The sequence below is a fragment of the Rhineura floridana genome, chromosome 15, assembly GCF_030035675.1.
Source record: "Rhineura floridana isolate rRhiFlo1 chromosome 15, rRhiFlo1.hap2, whole genome shotgun sequence".
NCBI lineage: Eukaryota > Metazoa > Chordata > Lepidosauria > Squamata > Rhineuridae > Rhineura > Rhineura floridana.
In genome coordinates, this window is record NC_084494.1 from 20,505,984 (window position 1) to 20,525,626 (window position 19,643).

Here is a 19,643-nt window from a genome sequence, read left to right on the forward strand (position 1 = left end):
TGCCACTGTCCACATTTCACCTCTATTGGAAGAGGAACATTGATGCTGCAAACCTGGTTAGGAAATGGTCCACCTTTCATTGCCAAGATGGTGGCAAATCCATCTTCCAGCTCATTTTGCAAAGGCAAGACAATCTCGATGCAGAGCAACGCACAGTATGAAAACAACATTACTGGAGATTGATGGATGCTGCTTGACCTCTCTACATTATGTAGCAGAATCAATGACCTGATTCCACTTTTTTTTAGAGAGAAATGTCAGGGCTTTATTGATCCAATATTTTTAATTTTCTGAAGAAGCTTGAACCCAAGGGCCACATCTCTCTTCCTTAAGAAACAAATAACAAGGATCAGTCCTCTCTATCTTCTTCAGTGGCTAGATGCAATTATAGCTTATGTCCAGTCACTCCCTCTAAAAGAGAGCTGATATGGTCTGTGCAGACAGAAATGGAGCCGAAGAGAGTTCATAGAGAAACAAGAGGCAGATATCAGCATGCTTGGAGGATCCCCCAAAGTTTGCAGAAGTACGAACATCATTAAAAATAAATAAATAAATAAATAAATCAGAAGTCAATTTTTTAAATATTTTTTTTATATTTTTTTTCTTTCTTTTTTTGTATTACTTATGGATTTGTGTTTTTTCTTTTTGTATTGTTTTGGTTTTGAAAATTTGAATAAAATTAAATTGAAATAAATAAATAAATAAATAAATAAATTGAAGGGGACAACCCCCTCCCTTCAAAAAACCAAGCCCAGTAAGAATTGAGCATGCTTGGTATGGAATATTGAAAGTCATTAGAACAGGGGGAAAAAGGAAAACCATGGTGGTGGGAGGAATGGCATGGAGTATCCTGAAGGAAGGCATGGCTGCCTGAAGTCCCAAACAGGAGCACTCCTGTTATAAAGTAGGTGTACAGCGCAACATTTTGTTGCAGGCCTCACTTCTTATAGTACTAGGCATGGAGTAACAACAGTGCCGTGGACAATTTATTTGGGGTATTATCAGAATGTTATCCAGCTTTTTACAATGATGTTATTGTAATGCACTGGAAAGTTCAAAGAACAATACATGTAGAGATGAGTGAATCTTTTTTTTTGGTCCATGTCATTTTCTCACCCCACTCACCCCATAAAATCCCATTTCATTCTGTTTCTTCATTAATCTGTGAATTAAAAAAACCCGAATCTATTTTCTCTTAAATTTCAACCTGTATTTTTGAAATGTTTAAAAACAGCGTAGAGCTTTGTCTCAACATTCAGAGAAGGCCTGTGGATACCTAAGTTCACATGCATCTGAGAGCTACAGATCACATCATTGTGTATAGCAATTCTTAAACAATGAATTCCTCAAGCATCCCAGAATCGTTACAGCTGTGAATCTGTGAAGAAGTTTCCACTAATCCTTTTTTCCAACCATCTTCAAATCATGTGAAAATGTTTCATAAGCACTGATTTGTGGAATCTGCAAGAGTTTCATTGTAGCTTTGCTCATCCATGTGTGAATTTTCCCTTTCAGTTGGCAGCTGCAAGAACTGGATTCCTAGATAGATAAATGGCCCTGGAGGGGAAATGACTTGTCTCTCCGGAGAAAGGCATTAGCTAATTGAGTGACAAGGTGCAGGTGTTGAGAGGCAGGTAAAACTCACCCCAAGGGCAGAGAGCGAGAGAAAGAAAGGATGTCTGAACATGGTATATCCACCCATCAGGTGCATTCCATTCTTGAGAGCCTTCCATAGTGATGTCATTATTCCATCCTCTCAGCTTCTTAACTTGGAGGACTTTAAAAGAAAATTAGACAAATACATGGAAGATAAATCAGTGGCTACTAGCCATGATGGCTATGCTGTGATCCCACAGCTGGAGGCAGCATGCTTCTGAACAACAGCTGCTGGAAACGCAGGTGGGGGCAGAGGGCTCTCTTGCTCAGGCCTTGCTTACGGGCTACCCACAGGCATCCGGTTGGCCACTGTTAGAACAAGATGCTGGACTAGATAGGGCATTGGCCGGATCCAGCAGGGCTCTTCTTAAGTTCTTATAACAGGATTCTGAAACTACTGGAGAGATGTGATTGTCTCAATTATTTCATTTTTATTTTTGTGTGTTTTATAATGGCCAATAGCTACCTACAAAACTAAACCCAGAAACTCATATGAGGGAACATTACATCTAGGTAAAGAGCTTGGTAATCAAATCATTTGAAAGGTTGAATGCCACATTTAAGTTGGTTTTTATGGATTTATGCTGAATTTGGTTTTAATTCTTGCCCCATTTATTATGCCTGTCCCTCCATTTTATTGTTTTATGTTAGGGTAGGGATTCCCTGGTTCATGGGCTTAATTAAGGTTGATTCAGGCCCTAATTTGGCCTGTGAACCATCTTCCCCAAGCCATGCCCAGTTGTCCCACACTTTTTGAAGCCTCTCAGACTTCAAAGGGGTTTGCTATAAACACTAATCAGTTGATCAGTGGTTACAGTGAGTGGAGTGAGCCCCTTTGAACTTTGATGGGTGTACAAGCCTGCCCACCTGTCAAAATTGGCTCACTGTGGTGGGGGAATTAAGGATCTGGCCTTGCTGCTGGATTCAATTCCTCACCCCTATTCTACATTGTGAGGAATTATGTTCACAAGCAACAAATCTGAATTGAATTGAACAAGATTTTTTGCATCCCCTGCCCCAAGCTTTAGTGCTGGTTTCAGTGGAGAAAGTGCAGTTGAATTTGCTAGGATAGGGTTGGGGAACCTTGGCCCTCCGGATGTTGCTGAACTACAACTCCCATCAGCCTTTGCAAAACAATTGTGCCCTTTTCACTTTATTTTTAAGCGATCCTTTTGTTGCTGGTTCCGGAATCTCATCCTACATACATCTGACGCAAATTCCGAAACTCAGGGCAAGCTGACATATGGTCCAGATTAAGGATGGAATCCTCCCACCACCAATTCACTGCGGATCCACTCCATGCCTGCCCATCCCCGCCACCATGGAGGAGGAGGTGGCAGGAGAGGAGCCCCCCGGGACAGAACTATAGAGCGGAGGCCCTTGGCAGGGGGTCGGGCTTTGAGCAGATTATTTGCCCATCCCATCCTGCAGTCTGTCATTTGATCTGTGGTGTGTCGTCTCCTCCTCTGCTTTTCTGGCCCTGCTGGGGAGGCTTTACTGAGGCTTCCACTATATGGTTCAGTTGGGGGTGGGGCTCCTCTCCTGTCTCCTCCTCTGCCTCCTCTTTCTCGGTGGTGGTGGTGGTGGGCAGGCACAGAATGGATTGCTGGCGGATCATTGATGAATTGACGGCGACGGAATCTATCCCTAGTTCTGATAAGGTTAGGGATCTCAGGCCTGGGGGCCAAATGCAGCTCTCCTTGCCTCTCTATCTGGCCTTGCTTGACACTCTCCTGTAGTGTTTTTAGAGTTCCTGGCTGGTACTCTGACAATGCCTCCTACTTGCTTATGTAGAGGGAGAGAGAGGGGCGTGTGAGTGTGTGTAGAAGCTAGCTTGGTGTACAAAGGAAACGTTTATATTTGTGGTCTGCCCGCTTTTGCCTCTGGCCCTGCCTACCACTGGCATGTGGCCCCTAGAAGATTGCCCAGAATGGCATGTGGTCCTTGGGCTTAAAATAAAGGTCCCCCATCCCTGAGATAAGGAATACAGAGGCAGCCTAGTGAATATAGTACTGTTAATATTGTCTGCCTGTGATGTAAATGAGTGAGGAGTAGATAGATTTTTCGGGAAGGAACTAGTAGAATTCAAAGCTGTTAATAGTTGGGCTAGGCCCAATACAATGGGGGTCCAAGGAAGGGGGCTGAAACTTGAGCTAAAAGTCAGATATCTTCATCTAAAGATCTTCATCATCACCTAAAGGAAATCTATTGTTTGGGACATGTTGGCAAAGAAATATTATTTCCAGATCATAGCTGGGCATTAATAGCTAAAAATGCTGAACTTCCTTGCTTTGTGAACTGTTATGTAAAAGCCCATTAGAAATTCATAGTGTAATTAGGTTCTTCCAGCCCAAACCCCTCTGGTTCTTGTGCCAGCACATCTCCTTCCTGGTTCATGTTGGCATCTTCTCTTCTCTACTGGGAGGACTCAGAAATATAATTTTGGGATAACTTTTTGAAGAGCGGCAAGCTCTTTCAGATTTTTAAAAAGCTTTTGAAATATGTTTTTGCTTATTACAACTACAGCTATATTGTCTTTTTAAATATTTTCTGTGTCCCAGTATCATATTTAGCTGTTGTCTAAATGTTTGAGAGCTTAAAGCAAATTGCTTTTTATAAATGTCTTTCCCCAAGTCTTTCTGGATTTAAGTGTTTGTCAGTGAAAATCCGTTCAGTACCCTCAGCGAAGGGCAGACAGGTACACTTTCTTCATGAGAGAACTTTATATTTCCTAGTTAGCTGATAACTTTGGATTTTCTAAATACCAGGGCACAAAACTCCCCAAGGGTGGGTGGGTACATGAGAGCTATGCCCAATGGAAGGGCCAGCCCTGCAGAGCAAAAAAAAAAGCATCATGTTTTGTTAGTCCAGACAGAATCCATCAAACTGTGCTTGAATACTTTGTTTCTATTGATTTTAAAGGGGCCTTGCAACAGGATATGGCACAACATTTGTGATGGGAGGAACAGCCATTTCCCTTTTGTAATTCCAGTGTAGGGATGGTGAGAAATTCAGTTCAGTTTGCACTTAAAGGCAAATCTATAAAATCTGCGCTTTCCAAAACAATGAGAACTGAAATACAGCCGTCCCTTGAAATGTGCACTTATCCAAATTTTGTGATGCAGTTCTCCAACCAATCACTGTTTACAAAAACGAACATTTTAGGGGGAAGTGTGCATAATAATGTATCATTAGTGAAGATAACATACAAAAATGTATTATATTATGGGAAATTGCTTGCAGAAATGTGTGTGTTAGTCAGAACTGCATACCAATGTTTATTAGGGGAAATTCGCACCAAAATGCTGATGAATTTTCATGAGCTTTTTTTTAAAAGTTGCAGATTGCTTCAGAAATATAGAGAATGGAATTTAAGGTTGGAAAAATGAGAAAGGGACAGAACTGAAATGGACAGATCCTTCCATTCCTTTCAAGTGGCAATCTTGCCTGAGAGAGCTGTGGAGCATGCTTAGCTATCTTTCAGGCCTGGGCTTGGATGCTCTTCTGCACAGCCTTCTGGTCAACTCCAGCCCTTGTTCTCTGCTTCTGCTATATGCCTTCCTTCCATTGTCCACTGGCCTTGTTGTAGGAAACTGCTGCTCCTCTGCCCCACTCCCCCTTGAGCCTGGATGGCATCCCCCCATAGTGTTTGTAACCTCCTGGTTGCCAGAAGCTGCTTGGCTTTGTTGACTCTTTTCAAGATGCTTGCTAAGGTAAGGAAGACCTTGTTAATGCGCTCAGTAGAGGATTTTCACAGCAGCGCTTTGTGGAATTGAAAGAGATTTGCTGTGCTGCAGCTTTCCGACAATCTGCATGGGGGAGGAGAAGCACATGTTCTTTGCACTGGACATGAGTCGCCCTGGAATTAAAACTTGATTAAAGACTGGGCTTCCCTTACCCCTTCTGTTTTCTTTGTAAGTGACCTTGGCTCTGGTGAAACATCCTAGTTAATTTCCTTTCTTTCTGAGCTGTCTTCTTTTGTCTTGCCTCGTAAACAAGACAAGATTCTCTGCACACATTACTACTCTGTTATGAATGGCACTTCTGATACTACTTTTTTGTTGTAGGTTCATGGGAGTGCCCTGTAAGAGACTCCCCTGATAAAAATGCCAATATCTGAAGAATTAACAACTGTTTACCCTTGAAATACTATCACTACTACTGCTAAAAATAGATGTAGCCAGAGTCTATAGAGCTGTAGCTTAGTAGTAGAGTATCTGCCTTGCATGCAGAAGGAACCAGGTTCAATTCTCCAGCATCTCCAGGTAGGACTTGGAGAGATTGCTGCCTGAAACCCTGGAGAGCTACTGCTGTCAGTGTAGACAATACGGAACTAAATAGACCAATAATGGATTTCTATATTCCTGGAAGATATCCTAGTAAAGTTCTTAATTTACTATGAGAGGGGTGGGAAGTTGTTGTGTCTTGGCTGTTCACCTGGCAGTGTTTTATGGCAGAATGCTACATGTCTATGTTACCGAATTCAAGTAACTCTTGTGGACGAAGGGTAAATTGCTCGAGTCTGCATTTTAAAGTGAACCAACCTGGTCATGGACTTATATGGGGATCAGAGCGCAGCTATTGGTGAATTATGCACTTCTCTGAATTTTGCAATGAAGTTTTAGATGAAATGTATGTTCATAAAAATGTTTATTTTATGAGGGAAAATGTGACTATATAGGTTCAGCTTGAAACACACATTAAGCTTTAACAAATGTTTTTCAGCCTGCTGAAATGCAGCCTTTAGCTTTTAATTAGAAATGCAAACAATCATGCAACAAAGTTTTCCTCATTCTCTGGCTTACTCCACACCAGGTGTGGGGAACCATTGGCCTTCCTGATATTTGCTGAACTACATCTCCCATCATGCTTGTTGTGTCTGATGGGAGTTGCAGTTCAGCAACATCTGGAGGGCCAAAGCTCCCCCCACCTGCTGTATACTAACCTGTCACGATGAAACTCGAAAGCCTCCTCACCTCCTATACTTGCTAGAGAAAGGCAGACCATTTATCTACTGTGGCGCTTTGGCAGAGGATGTAATCCCCTCCTGCTCTGAAAAAAGGCCTAGATCTGTTCTTCCTCTACTGCACCACTGCCTCAGAAGTCTATCTGATGTAGGCTTAACCCTTGTATTCGAGTAGCTTTGCCTTATATTTAAAAGAGATTGGGAAAAGAGTTGTTGGGGTTGAGTGAATGACACTAGGAAACACACACACTGATATACACATGCATGCTTTCTCCCAGCAAATAGAGCACTGGAAACAGAGAGTGACTGATCCCTGTTGCTGAGTGTCAATTAAAACTGCCCTCAAATTGTATCGAGCTGGGTGAGCACTCTGGAACAAAAGAAGCAGTGTATTGATTTGCCTGTTAATGAACTCTCTTCTCAGCCGGAGATGGGAGCAGTGCCGCCACTTCTTTCCAGTGCTGTTCTCCCAGCATGGCGTCAGTGGTGGAAGGAAGAGCTAGTTATCTGCAAGATCAGTCCCCTTTTCATTTGTGAGGTGTGCAGGACCAGGGGGATGCTTTTTCAAAAGTTAAGCACCAATCTAGATGTGATGGGGAAGGTCAATGATTAGATCCAACAGCATATTTTTTCTAATTTGGGTTGGGGCTATGAAGCTGGAGGCATGTGTGTGGGGAGGGAATTAACCCTTTCCCTCTGTGCCATGCTCCCAGTGTAAACCATCTCCCTGAAGCTGCTAAAAGCCTCACTGGAAGAAAAAAAGAATAGTGCAATGCAGGTACCTATCATTTCCCCCCTCTGTGGCTTATTGCAGCTTGGGAAAGGACTTGGTTTCAACTGGGAAGTGGTGCATGTAAAAAAGATTAAACCCTCCTTCCCTCATTGTGAGGGCCCCAATCCAATCCCCCCTCTCTGCAACTACCAATCCAATCATGGGAGATCATAATGGATATTCCATGTCAGATCTGATTTATCTCTGACTGCTTCAATTGAGGATAATTGAAATGTAAGCAAATAGCACCGGGTACAGCCTTTTTGGGTTTACACCACTTTGGATAGCAAGTGGGATACTGCTGGGTGCTTAGATGCTGCTTTGTTTTAAGGGCCTTCCTCCTCTTACTTTCTGTAGTGGTATAGTTGCTATTTTTTCCAGATTTTTTTGTGTGCTTCCACATTATTCCGTTGCTGTAATGTACTCAGAAAAACACTTTTTCTTCTGCCACACACACAAAAATCAGACATTGGTGAAAGATCTGGAATGAATCCTCGATATTTTCATTTGTATGGAATGCACGAGAGCATTGTCCTGCTTTCTGTGTCGAGGGGGTAAAGGGGGATTTGGTGTGGTTTGGAAAACATCTGTTTTGCACCACTTCAGATGATCAGTTTGGGCTGGGTGTTGTTCTGTGGAGAAAATGGCAGTAATGGGTATTCTAGGACAAGCAGTAGCTGAGACAGACATATGGGTCCCAGACTATGGTCTGAAGGCCCATGAGGTCTCCACCTTGCTGAAGCTAAGCAGGTCTAGCCAATGCCTGGATGGGACACCGCCTGGGAACCACATGCGTGTTGCCTTGGGTTTCTATGATGAAAGAAAGGTGGGGTATAAATGTAGTAAAATAAATAAATAAAAATGTAGCTTCTCTTGTCTAACCTCTTCTCATCTCTTATAATCCCAGAAGGTTAGAATTCCAGAATACTAGGCATTATATATCCACCCACCCACCTCAAAAATCCTCACAAAGGTCTATCCTGGTGTGTATGCTCATAACTCTGGCATTTACTGGCTGGAGGAACATGACGGTATGTACGGGGTGTGAAGACAGCCATGGAACTTTTCTCAGTTAGGACATAACCATCTTTAGCATGGAAGGGAAAAGTTGCACTTGTTCTCTAATAATGGTGATGTGTGATCAAAACTGCAGACAATCGGCCTCAGTTTTGTTGAACAGTTTTTGTCAGATCAAGCATCAATTATGCCAGTATGATTAAACTTAGTCTCTCTCTCTCTCTCTCTCTCTCTCTCGCCCTCTCTCTCTCTCTCTCTCTCTCACACACACACACACACACACACACACACACCCTCACTCCCTCACTTCTCTGCAGTGAGATCTGCCTGGCATCTTCACTGACATTTTTTCAGCATTAGACTAAGGCTGCAATCCAATACATGTCTACTCAGAAGTAAGCTCCCTTGTGTTCAGTGGGACTCACTCCCAGGCAAGTGTGTATTAGATTGCAGCCTACGATGATGATGTTTATATGAGTGTGATGCCAAAGCTTTTTGTGGCTGTATGGTGGTGGTGGTTGCTTTATTATTTTGTTTTATGGTATGACATATTTACTTTTGTTTTTAATAAAGTTGTACGTTGTTTGGAGATCTTTGGGTAACAAGCAACTAATGAATCTAATAAACAACAAGAACAACAGCTAGGATGGCAGGAGAGGGATTGTAACCTTGCCTTCTCTCTGATGTGCTCAGTAGAAGACTTCAAACACATAGTCCCTTACAGGCAGGGCAATATGGAAGGCAAATTCTTACAAGGGGAAGCAGAGAAAACATCCAGCTTGCCTATCCTTTCCCAGAGACCAAAGTACCTTCCTTTTCTCTGTCAAATCCCACTCATATACACACATAGCATGAACCAAGTGACGAGACATGTGAGAGGTTGGAATAACCTTGAAAGTTTGGACACAGAAGGACCCAAGACCCCAACTGCCAAATTTTATGAAGTTATTAAGAATAAAAAAGAAAGGAAGGGGTAAATGGAAGAGACAGAATGATGGTCCAAGAAAATACCAAAAAGAGTTCATATCTGTATTGCCTAATGTAGCTACTTACAAACAGGCTTCTGCGCTTCTCATGTGTAGCAACATAGATGGTCAGTTGCAAGACTTTGGGGGGCAAAGGACTGTATAGTAATAGTCCACTTTTAAGAATTTTAACCCAGGTAGGCCTTTGCTTGACCAACCACTCCTAGCTAGTTAGTAGCTAGGAGAATGCCCATGGTCTAGAAGCTGAAATAATCAAGGTGACAGTGGGCTGGAGATAGGACATCCCAGTGGAAGTAGGCTGGAGATGAGCCATTAAGGTGGGGAATAATAGCCTTTCTTCAGTGCTTGGGCACCAACTCCTCCATTTACAGATGATGGAGAACTGGGGAGAATAAGCAATGTTAAAGGGACAAGTTGGGAGAACAGAACTGCACCACAGAGATATCTGAGTAGGTGAAACAATAAGCAGTTTATGGATGGGACAGCCTGACTTGGGGTGGTGATGGTCAGAGGGGAGGGATGTACCAATGTTGATTTGAGAGATCTAAGAGATGAGCTAAAGGAAGCCACAGACCTGAACTTACAAGATCTGAACAGGGTGGTTCGTGACAGATGCTCTTGGAGGTCGCTGATTCTTAGGGTCGCCATAAGTCGCAGTCGACTTGGAGGCACATAACAACAACAAAAAGAGATGTGCTGGGCTTTTCCCTGCATTTTACCTCTGGTTTAACTGCATGAGATGCCTGAGTACCTAGACTGCCCATGAATAGTGGGCCTTTTCATCTTCCAGTGCAGGCTGAACTCCCTTCTAGAAAGGGCCAGGCTTTTTGGAATGACTCAATTCTTTCAATGGCTAGGGGACAACCTTCTGTTTTCTCATACTAGCCCAGTTCAAATAGTAATTGTGCACAAATTGAATGCCTGGAAACAGGAGCATAATTAAGTCCATTGTCCTTGTTGCCCAATGTCTGTGTGATCAGTTGAAGGTCTGAACAGAGCCTGTGTGTGACTGGGGACTCTGCCTTTTGCAGGATTCCCAATGGCACAGAGCCTACACACGTGCAATGTGTACACACACATAGGGTGTAGGTCAAGGTTGGGGAACCATAGAACAGGGACCAAATACGGCACTTCAGGCCTCTCTATTTGTCCCTTGGGATTCTCCGCAGGCCATCTCCTTCCCCAGACCACACCCCTCACCAGCCCTATATCATCCCCTACTTAATTGTTTTTGCTTGGCTGGAATGTGCCCTTGAACTTTGGTTGCCTGGATGGAGGACTGAGAGTGGTGTGTGAGTGTGTGCAGAAACTAGACTACTGGTCAGAGGTAACATTAGTATCCAGTGTTTTCCCCACTTTTGCCAATGGCACTGCCCATTGTGACGCCCTTCCCTGGCTCTCCCTGTCAGGTTCCTACCTGCTCGTGGCTACTGCCTGTCACTAGGCACCACCAGGGACTCCACCAGTCCAGACTGTCCTTTTTTAAGGTTTATCTCTCCGCTCTAGCACAGATCTCAACAGATCCCCCTGCTAGGCAGCACCACCAGTCACGTCCTATAACCAGTATTCCCAGAGACTCTGCCTGAGTCTCTCTCAATCAGGTTACCTCTGTGACTGCGTGCTTAAGCTGTCCCAATCCCTTTGATCTATATAGAATGCATATAATTCTGGGTTGCTCTGGATACTTGTGGTGTTATATTCTTCCCTTCACCGCTGCCACCAATTGTTACAGTTTCCCTTCAGCCTTGGTAAGTACCTTGCCCTCCCCTCTGGTCTGTATATTCCCCAGCCAAGGATCAGGCCTCCGGTAAACCAAAATAGTGTTTATTAAATATTAGAAATAACAAGATTACTTTATAAAGGCACATAAGCATATGGTTTCATCTATTCCTGTGGTACTTGTCTTAGTATTAATCCGAACTCCACACTTTCCTCACATCCACCAACTCTCCACACAATCTCCTCTCAAAAACCCCACCAAACACCTCTCAAACAACCCACCAACGTCCACACAGATTCAACTGTCATCCTTCCATTTATACTCTCAGCCATTCAAACACTCAGCCAATCATCCAGCATTCTACTGCTCATTTACTCCCCCCTCCTCTTTCATTCCACTTACCATGTATCTTCTATACAAACAGCACTTACCATATATACATTAATACAGGAACATCACACCCATCATTGGCATGTAGTCCCCAGAAGGTTGCAAAGAAGAGAATGTGGCCCTTGGTCTCAAAAAGGTTCCCTGCTCCTGATGGAGATGGATAACAATCATGATCTTGTTTCCCACTTCCATACTTACAATGAATGTATGAAAGCAGCTGCAGTATATCTCCATTTTGGACAACAGGGATGGTTGATACAACCATGGGCTGGAATTCAAGTTAGCATAAGCATCTTCTCGCATAGTTGAGAGCCAAATGACTTAATATGTTGCTAAAAGTAATTGTGGGTCTTTTCATGTTTTTAACATGCAACATTATTAAGGTATTTGTGTAACAAATATGCAGTTGTTGCTATTTCCACAACAAGGCTGCCCACCCATTGCATGTGGACAGATTATCATGTTGTTGGTTGTTGCTACTAATCAATTAAATTTATATCCTGGCCTCCCTCCTGAAGGGCCCAGGGCGGCAAACCTAACAAAACAATTTAACAGCAAAAGCATTCTAAAAACAGCTGAAACATTCTAAAATGCCGTTACAAGTTAAAAATATTCTAAAACCCAGCGACAGTTTAAAAACATTCTTGCTGGAGTGGGGTTTGGAGGAGTTTCATGCAAGGGATTGCTTTGCCCACTTGTGCAGAAAGTCCACACACCCAAGAAGTCTGCATACTTTTTATTTTTTAGAAACGTTAATAATGAAAACAAATGGCACATATATTGGTATGGGCCTACCAGGGTCTCTTATGAGACCATTGAGGATGTTCTCATACAGTTAACAGTCGTTTATTTTCTTAACAGGCATAGCAGAAAACACAGATAGCATCTTTACATTATCCTTCTGAGAGATCATTGGATGAGGAGATCTCAGTACATTTCTAGTGGGTTGCCTGTCCGTTTCTGTGCCCATTTTAAGGTGCTCATGCTAGTGTTTAAATTCCAAACAACTTAGGCCCCAAATATCTGAAAGACCACCTCCTTCCCTACAGATCCTCTCATGTATTAGGATCAGCAGAGGGGGTTGTCTTGGTAGTTCTGTCACTCTCAGAAGTTTGGAGGTGGGGGACGGTGGTCCAGGAGAAGGCATTCAGCAACCCCTAAGTTGTGGAATTCCCTTCCCACAGAGGGAGATCTGGCACTTTCACTATACAGTTTTCCACGAATGCTGAATATGCACCTCTTTGCTCTGGCCTGCAACACCTGACATATGTGTTTTCAGGACCCACCCTTTTCCTGTGTCTGTAATTTGTTTTGACTGTTTTTAATACTGAATTTTAAATTGTTATAATCTTCCCTGGGCCTGCTGATGAAGGGTGGCTAATACTACTACTACTACTAGTAGTTAGGCTGCAACGCTTTTGATTTTGATGTGCATCACATTATGGTGTGGCTACATTAGGGTTGCCCCATTTTTAGTCTGAACTTTCAAGGAGTTGTCCAAGGTACTGAAAATCACATTGGACAGCTTCTTGAAAGTTCAAAGTAAAGCTCCACTGACATCAGAGCCAAAAGTCTCCACTGGTTCTTTGAGATTCCAAAGTGAATTGGTGAGAACAGCCCCAAATTGTCCCTTCCTGATGCTCTTTGCCACTGCTTTTTTGTCTTCAGGCAAAAAAAAAAAAGTAAAGAAATTTTCCTCTCTAGAGGAATGTCATTAAAGCGGCAAAGAAGTGAGAAGCTGAATAAGTAAGGTCTCGGTGAGCACAGCGTGTGTGCATCTTCTGAAATGAATGCAATGTGACTGCCTGGCACAGTGGAAGTCCTTGAAAGGAGGTTAAAGGCAAAGCTGCACATTTCTGAATGCTTCACTTCTGTGTTGTTTGCCTTGAACATGATTCTGGTATTGTTCCGATTTTGCCCAGCAGGCCAATGGGCCTGCTTGATTGGAAAGTAACAGCAAAGATGGACGATGGATCTCCCCAGGGAATAACATGTATTTATTTATTTATTTTTGGCCTGTGCTGGACTTTTGCTGAGAAGCACTACCACCTCCCTGTGAGGCTTCATAGCCAAGCTAGAAGCCTTTTCAGCTTTTTCCCTCCAGGGACCTGAAGTCTAACAGCAATTGCTTTGGAGTGACACTCATTTGCTGCTTCTAGGCCTCTATCTCTTTGCCTATGAAGTCTGTTAACACTCTCACAGTAGATTTCATCCTGATGTAGCTCAACCACCACCTTCTGCTTTTTAATTATATTTTCCTTCCAGTTGCTGGATTGATTACTCTTATGGATAGATGTGTATATACACACATATGGATATATATTCAATAACAGGCAAAAAACCTTGCAGTTTAAGAATGTACCTATAGCCCACAGATATTTCTATCAAACTTTAAAAAACAGGGAACTTGGGCAGCTATAGTAAATGCACCAGGGGAGCAGGAGACCTGACCTCCTCTCTGAGATATTGGACTGCCCAACTAATTTGTCAAAATGCAAACACAATTTGGGTTGGTCTTTCACAGTCCAATCCACTTACTGTGTAGCTTGGAAGAATTTGGTCACATGTGCCTCTGAGCATATTGTGAGTAGCGGCAACACCTGCCATCTCCAAAGATGGAGAATTGCATGTTTGTATGTTTGTTGGTGTTCTTACTTTGCTTCTTTCTTGTGTTACTAATGTTTCTACATTAGTAGAATCTAATCTAGAAAATTTTATTTTCCTCATTATTCATCCTAGAAATCTGTGTCAAATTTATTTTTATTAATTTCAAAGCCTTTTTATTGGTCAATGTCATCTGATGGCGAAGACAGCCTTTTGTGTTTCAAACTGGAGGTTATATTCTAGTTCTATTTGGGGCGCATTAACAGTTGAATCTGAAACTGCAGTTTGATGTAAAATCTGACTGATTACTATATGCTGCTACTTGAACAATGACTCCAGCTGTTGGGAAAAATATTGGCCTGCCCAAGATGCATGTTTTCCACCTGCTATGCTTAAACTACTCCACGTAAGGAAAGGTGGGCATGGTCAATTAAAAACATAGAGCACACCTAGAATTTTGCTAGAATATATTTCACCTCCCACTGTTTTATCTTGTGCAAACTGAGACACTCCTCATGTCCATTGGAAACTATTCTGCAGAACAGTCAGTGCCATTATTGTTTTTGAAGCTTTTTTTTAGTGTTGCAAAGTGTTGCTGTACTTCACATATTCACAGAAACAGAAGTCACCCAAGCTTTGCTCAGTGAACATGGTGTTTCTGAGCTTTGGTGTGTTCCTATGTCCTTGGTTATTCTTTGATCCTGACTTCTGGCTTGCTGCTTGATCCTGCTTCTTGCTTTCTCCTTCAATCTTGACTTGTTCTTCAGTTCTGACTATGCGTTTGGCCTACAGCTTCTGGTTCCTGGCTCACCATGGCCCAGCCCTGGCAGAGGCCAATAGAAAAGGTTTTTCTCTCCTACTGAATTGCAGAGTTGCTGGCTGCTGATGAAGTTTTGAGATGGGTGGGAAGACATTATGAAATCTGTAATGTCAAAACTCCTCACCATACAGAGAGGCGCATTTCAGTATCCTCCTCATGGCAGCCTTAATGTGTGCTTTGCTAGTAAGGAACGGCTAGTTCATATTATTATTATTATTATTATTATTATTATTATTATTATTATTATTATTATTATTATTATTATTATTATTATTATTATTATTATCATCATCATTATTATTATTATTATTGTTATTGTTATTGTTATTATTGTTGTTGTTATTATTGTTATTGTTATTATTATTATTGTTGTTGTTGTTAATATAATAATAATAATAATAATAATAATAATAATAATAATAATAATAATAATAATAATAAAATGAGGCAGTAGTATTCATACCTTAATAAAGTGCTGTGGGTGCTAGCACAAAACGGCTGCCATGGGCAGAAAAAAAAGAGAGGTGCTGGTACTCTGTGCTGGTGAATACTGTCACACACAAAAAACCCCACTCACTATTATTATTAAAATTATATCCTACCCTGGCTGGGGAAATGCATTACAAAATTTAGAGAAGTGTGAATTTCAGAGGGTGTCTGTGTTTCCATTCGCACATTGTTTTGGAAAGTGCAAATGAGGTAGGTTCTCCTGAATCGAGTTTCCCTCCCATCCTTACCTGTGGAGCATGGAGGTGGTTAAAACGCACTTCCACAAGGCCATACTCCACACTGCAGGAGGTAATATTTGTATTGGGCTTTCTGTATGAGCTGGCCATGTCACAGGGAAGATTTCTGTGACAGTGGCATTTTCTGGCAAGTCTGCTGGCTCTGCTTTGGAGATGGCCTACTTGCATGCAGCCTGAAACTCCCCACTCACTGCTGCCTGTGGCTGTTAGGGTGCCTGTCCTATATCACTGGAATGAGTTAGAATAAACCCAGTGGAAACTTTTGAAACTATCTCATAGAAGCATCCTCCCCATGGCCTCCACATAGACTGAATAACAGCGTGTGAAACAATTTTGACCTGATCTCTTAATGACCCAAATGGGTCGGCACAATTTGATAATTAAGGCCCCAAGGTCATTTTTTTTTCTTTTGCCAGGCCACCCCTTTGAGAAATATCCTGACTGAGACTTTATGCCTTTAATTAGTTTCCTGACAAGTAGAAATCCACTGGGTGCCACATTCCCCATTAGGATAACTGAAGAAGGGGGTTCTGTACCTTTAATAGGTGCATAGAAGCTGAAATTGCTTGTAGAAGCTGAAAAAGGCCGAATGAGAAAAGCTGTACCCACGGAAATCCCCGCTATAAGATAATTAGGCTACACTGCATGCGACATCGTCATTACAGCTCCGTGATGGAGAGGGGAACACAGGCCTGATGAAATTCAGAGTTCTTTGAAACTCTTAAAAGTGTAATATACAGAGGTGACTACTGGGGGGGAAATAGCTTCTACGGAGCCCTCACACAACCCTACCTGGTGTGAGTGGATATGGTCCTTGTGGTGCCCTCTCACACAGCCCAACTAGGAGAAATAGGCAATTATGATACACCTGGTTAGTGACTTGTTTGCCAGGGGGATGCCACCTGGAGCATCTTGGTGCCGTGTGAGATGAATATTGCTTCTGCTTAATGAAAGGCTGTCCCATCTCATGGCATTTTCTTATTTATTGTTCTAAAAAAAACCCTGCACTTTTCCATATATAAAATTCTCATGACCCTGCAGCAAAATGTGCCAGTCAGCCATGCCATTTACCAGGATACTCCATTCCATTTCCCCTCTGACCTGGTTTCCAGGTTCCCCCCACCCCCTCCAACCTTCAGTCGGTATTCTGGTGGCATTGAGCACGCTCTACCCTCATGGGAATGTTCTGGGACCACCACTGATCTTTATATTTTTTTTCTATTTTTTTCTGTATTCCCTCAGACTTTGGGGTTCCCCTGAGCCTTCTGTGATCCCCCTCTTTTTTGCATGGATGGTCCATTCTTGGCTACATAAGGAGCCACTTTTGGGGAATGAGTTCACAGTTTGTGTACGGCAGCCTTCCCCAACTTGGCACCCTCCAGATGTTTTACCAGCCCCAGCCAGCACATCTGTACTGATGGCAGTTGTATTCCCAAATTTCTGGAGGACACCAGCTTGGGGAAGGCTGGTGCATATAGGATTTGGAGCTATACAGATTTGTGTGTGTAACAGTTCTTGAAGGCATGCCAAAATGATGGAAAGAGGGTTTTAATATGAAAACAAGAATAGCCTAAAAGAAAGGAACAGATGTTGGCTGCAGGAATAACCATTTGTACTCAAAGCAAGACAGGGTGGGTCATTAAGGCAGGGGTTGCTAACATGTTGGACCTCCATAAGAACATAAGAAGAGCCTGCTGGATCAGGCCAGTGGCCCTTCTAGTCTAACATCCTGTTCTCACAGTGGCCAACCAGATGCCCATGGGAAGCCCACAAGCGGGACCTGAGTGTAACAGCACTCTCTCCTCCTGCAGCTTCTGGCAACTGGTTTTCAGAAGCATGCCACCTCTGACCATGGTGGCAAAGCACAGCCATTATGGCTAGTAGTCATTGGTAGCCTTGTCGTCCATGAATTTGTCTAATTCTCTTTTAAAGCCATCCAAGTTGGTGACCATCACTGCCTCTTATGGGAGCAGATTCCATAGTTTAACTGAAGTGAAGAAGTACTTTCTTTTGTCTATCCTGAATCTTCCAACATTCAGCTTCATTAAATGTCCACGAGTTCTAGTGTTATGAGAAAAGGAAAAAAAAATCTCTCTATCCATGCCATGCACAATTTTATACATTTCTATCATGTCGCTTCTGACTTGCCTTTTCTCTAAACTAAAAAGCCCCAAATGCTGCAAGCTTTCTTCATAGGGGAGTCTCTCCATTCCCTTGATCATTCTCTCTGCCCTTTTCTGAACCTTTTCCAACTCTACAGCATGCTTTTTGAGGTGAGGTGACCAGAGCTGTACACAATATTCCAACTGTGGCTGCTCCATAGATTTATACAACGGCATTATGACATCGGCAGTTTTTTCCAGTACCTTCCCTAATGATCCCTAGCATGGAATTTGCCTTTTTCACAGCTGCCACGCACTGGGTTGACCAGCTGATGTGCTCAAACTCCCACCAGCATGGTCACTGGTTAGAGATAATGGAAGTTTTAGTTCAACAACAGCTGGAGCACCACAGGTTCCCCACCCTTGCAGAGTGGGCAACTGTTGCCCTACACATGTTGCTGAATAAGCTCCCATCAGCTCCAGCAAGCATGGCCAATGGCCAGGGATTATGGGAGTTGTAGTTCAGCAACTTCTTGAGGATCACCATTTCCCTTATGAATTTGAGAGAGCTGCTTTTCCCCAGCTGAACTGCAGGAGAGTTTGAGTCTGTCTCTCTCCCCGCCCCCCCCAGCTGTGACAGGATATCATCGCTCTGAGGTCCCCCGCAGCAGTTTAATTTTCGTCTCATTTTGGCTAGTATTGCAAGAAGGAAATATCTGTCATTAATAAATGAGACCCTGTGAGATTGGACTGCGTAAAGGATGGCTTTCTAAAGACATCTCTTGGCTGCAATTCAGAGGAAGGAGCAAACTCAAAGCTATGTTGTTGGAAATAGTGTTTCTTGGGCCAAGTGCACCCAACCTCATTAGCACATTAATAATTTCACCAGAGGATAAAGGAATTAGAGCCAAAAAGGGAATCGACATATCAGTCAGCATGTGGCTAGGTTCCACTTAAGAATGACTTTTCTCTCTAAAACGTTAGAAGGATGTTGACTCTGAGGCAGTGATTCTTGTAGGGGAATAGGAATGTGGAAGATGGCGGTGAATAAATAGACCACAGCCTTTCATCAGCAGCGTGAGCTTCTGTGTGGTCCAAAGGATGTAATGTTGAACTTGGAGCTGGGCAACCTGGAATCAGGCTCCCATATTAATTCTGTTAATTTGCCACACATAGTTGTAGGAGATCTCATTAGCATATATCTTTGATTTTGCAGAAGACTCTAAGAATGCACAGTCATTCCATTGCTTTGCTAAATTCTGTCTTTGTCCCTTTCTTTCATCTTCCAAATTGCACTTGTCGCCAGCCAGAGCTGTTGGAACATCATCAGTGCGTTTGACTCAAAGAGTCTGTTCTCTTAGATCCTGCAAGTCATTATATGTCAACTGTGCTGTGATGGCATATACTGAAGCAAACTCTTGACCATTTTTCATGTAGAGATCTCTCATGGCCATAAACTGTTCCATTACTGCTGTGTCTAAGATTTCAAGCATACATTGTTGTGCATCTACTTCATCTTGGTTTTGGTAGGAGTCTACTTTTACAAATATTCAAATAAACTGAACAGTCGATGCAGACTTTCCAACTCCTCCTGAACCAAGAACCACTGGTTTATAGTCATGCATGGTGCAAGCATTGAGTCACCACCTCAATACCACATGGTGCTGCCACTTCCTGTGCCTGTCACTGCCTCCCTGGCTGAACCCTCTATCCCCCCCCAAAAAAATGCACACACAGACTCCCTTCTGTCTGGCTGGGCAAGGCATGAAACCATTGTCATGGTGCTGCATGCCCAGCCTCACTCTGTTTTCCCTTGCTCAGTCTGGTGGCACTGGAGAGAGGAGAGGAGGGCAGGAGAGAATTA

The 19,643-nt window shown here is 42.8% G+C and overlaps 1 protein-coding gene and 1 pseudogene across 6 annotated transcripts in view; one reads left to right on the top strand and one right to left on the bottom strand.

Moving 5' to 3' along the window:
* Nucleotides 1-19,643, top strand: part of PTPRU (protein tyrosine phosphatase receptor type U) — a 580,511-nt gene that overhangs the window by 252,188 nt on the left and 308,680 nt on the right. The gene's annotated exons all lie outside the window — the stretch shown is intronic.
* On the bottom strand, nt 18,916-19,404 carry LOC133370819 (ras-related protein Rap-1b-like; annotated as a pseudogene).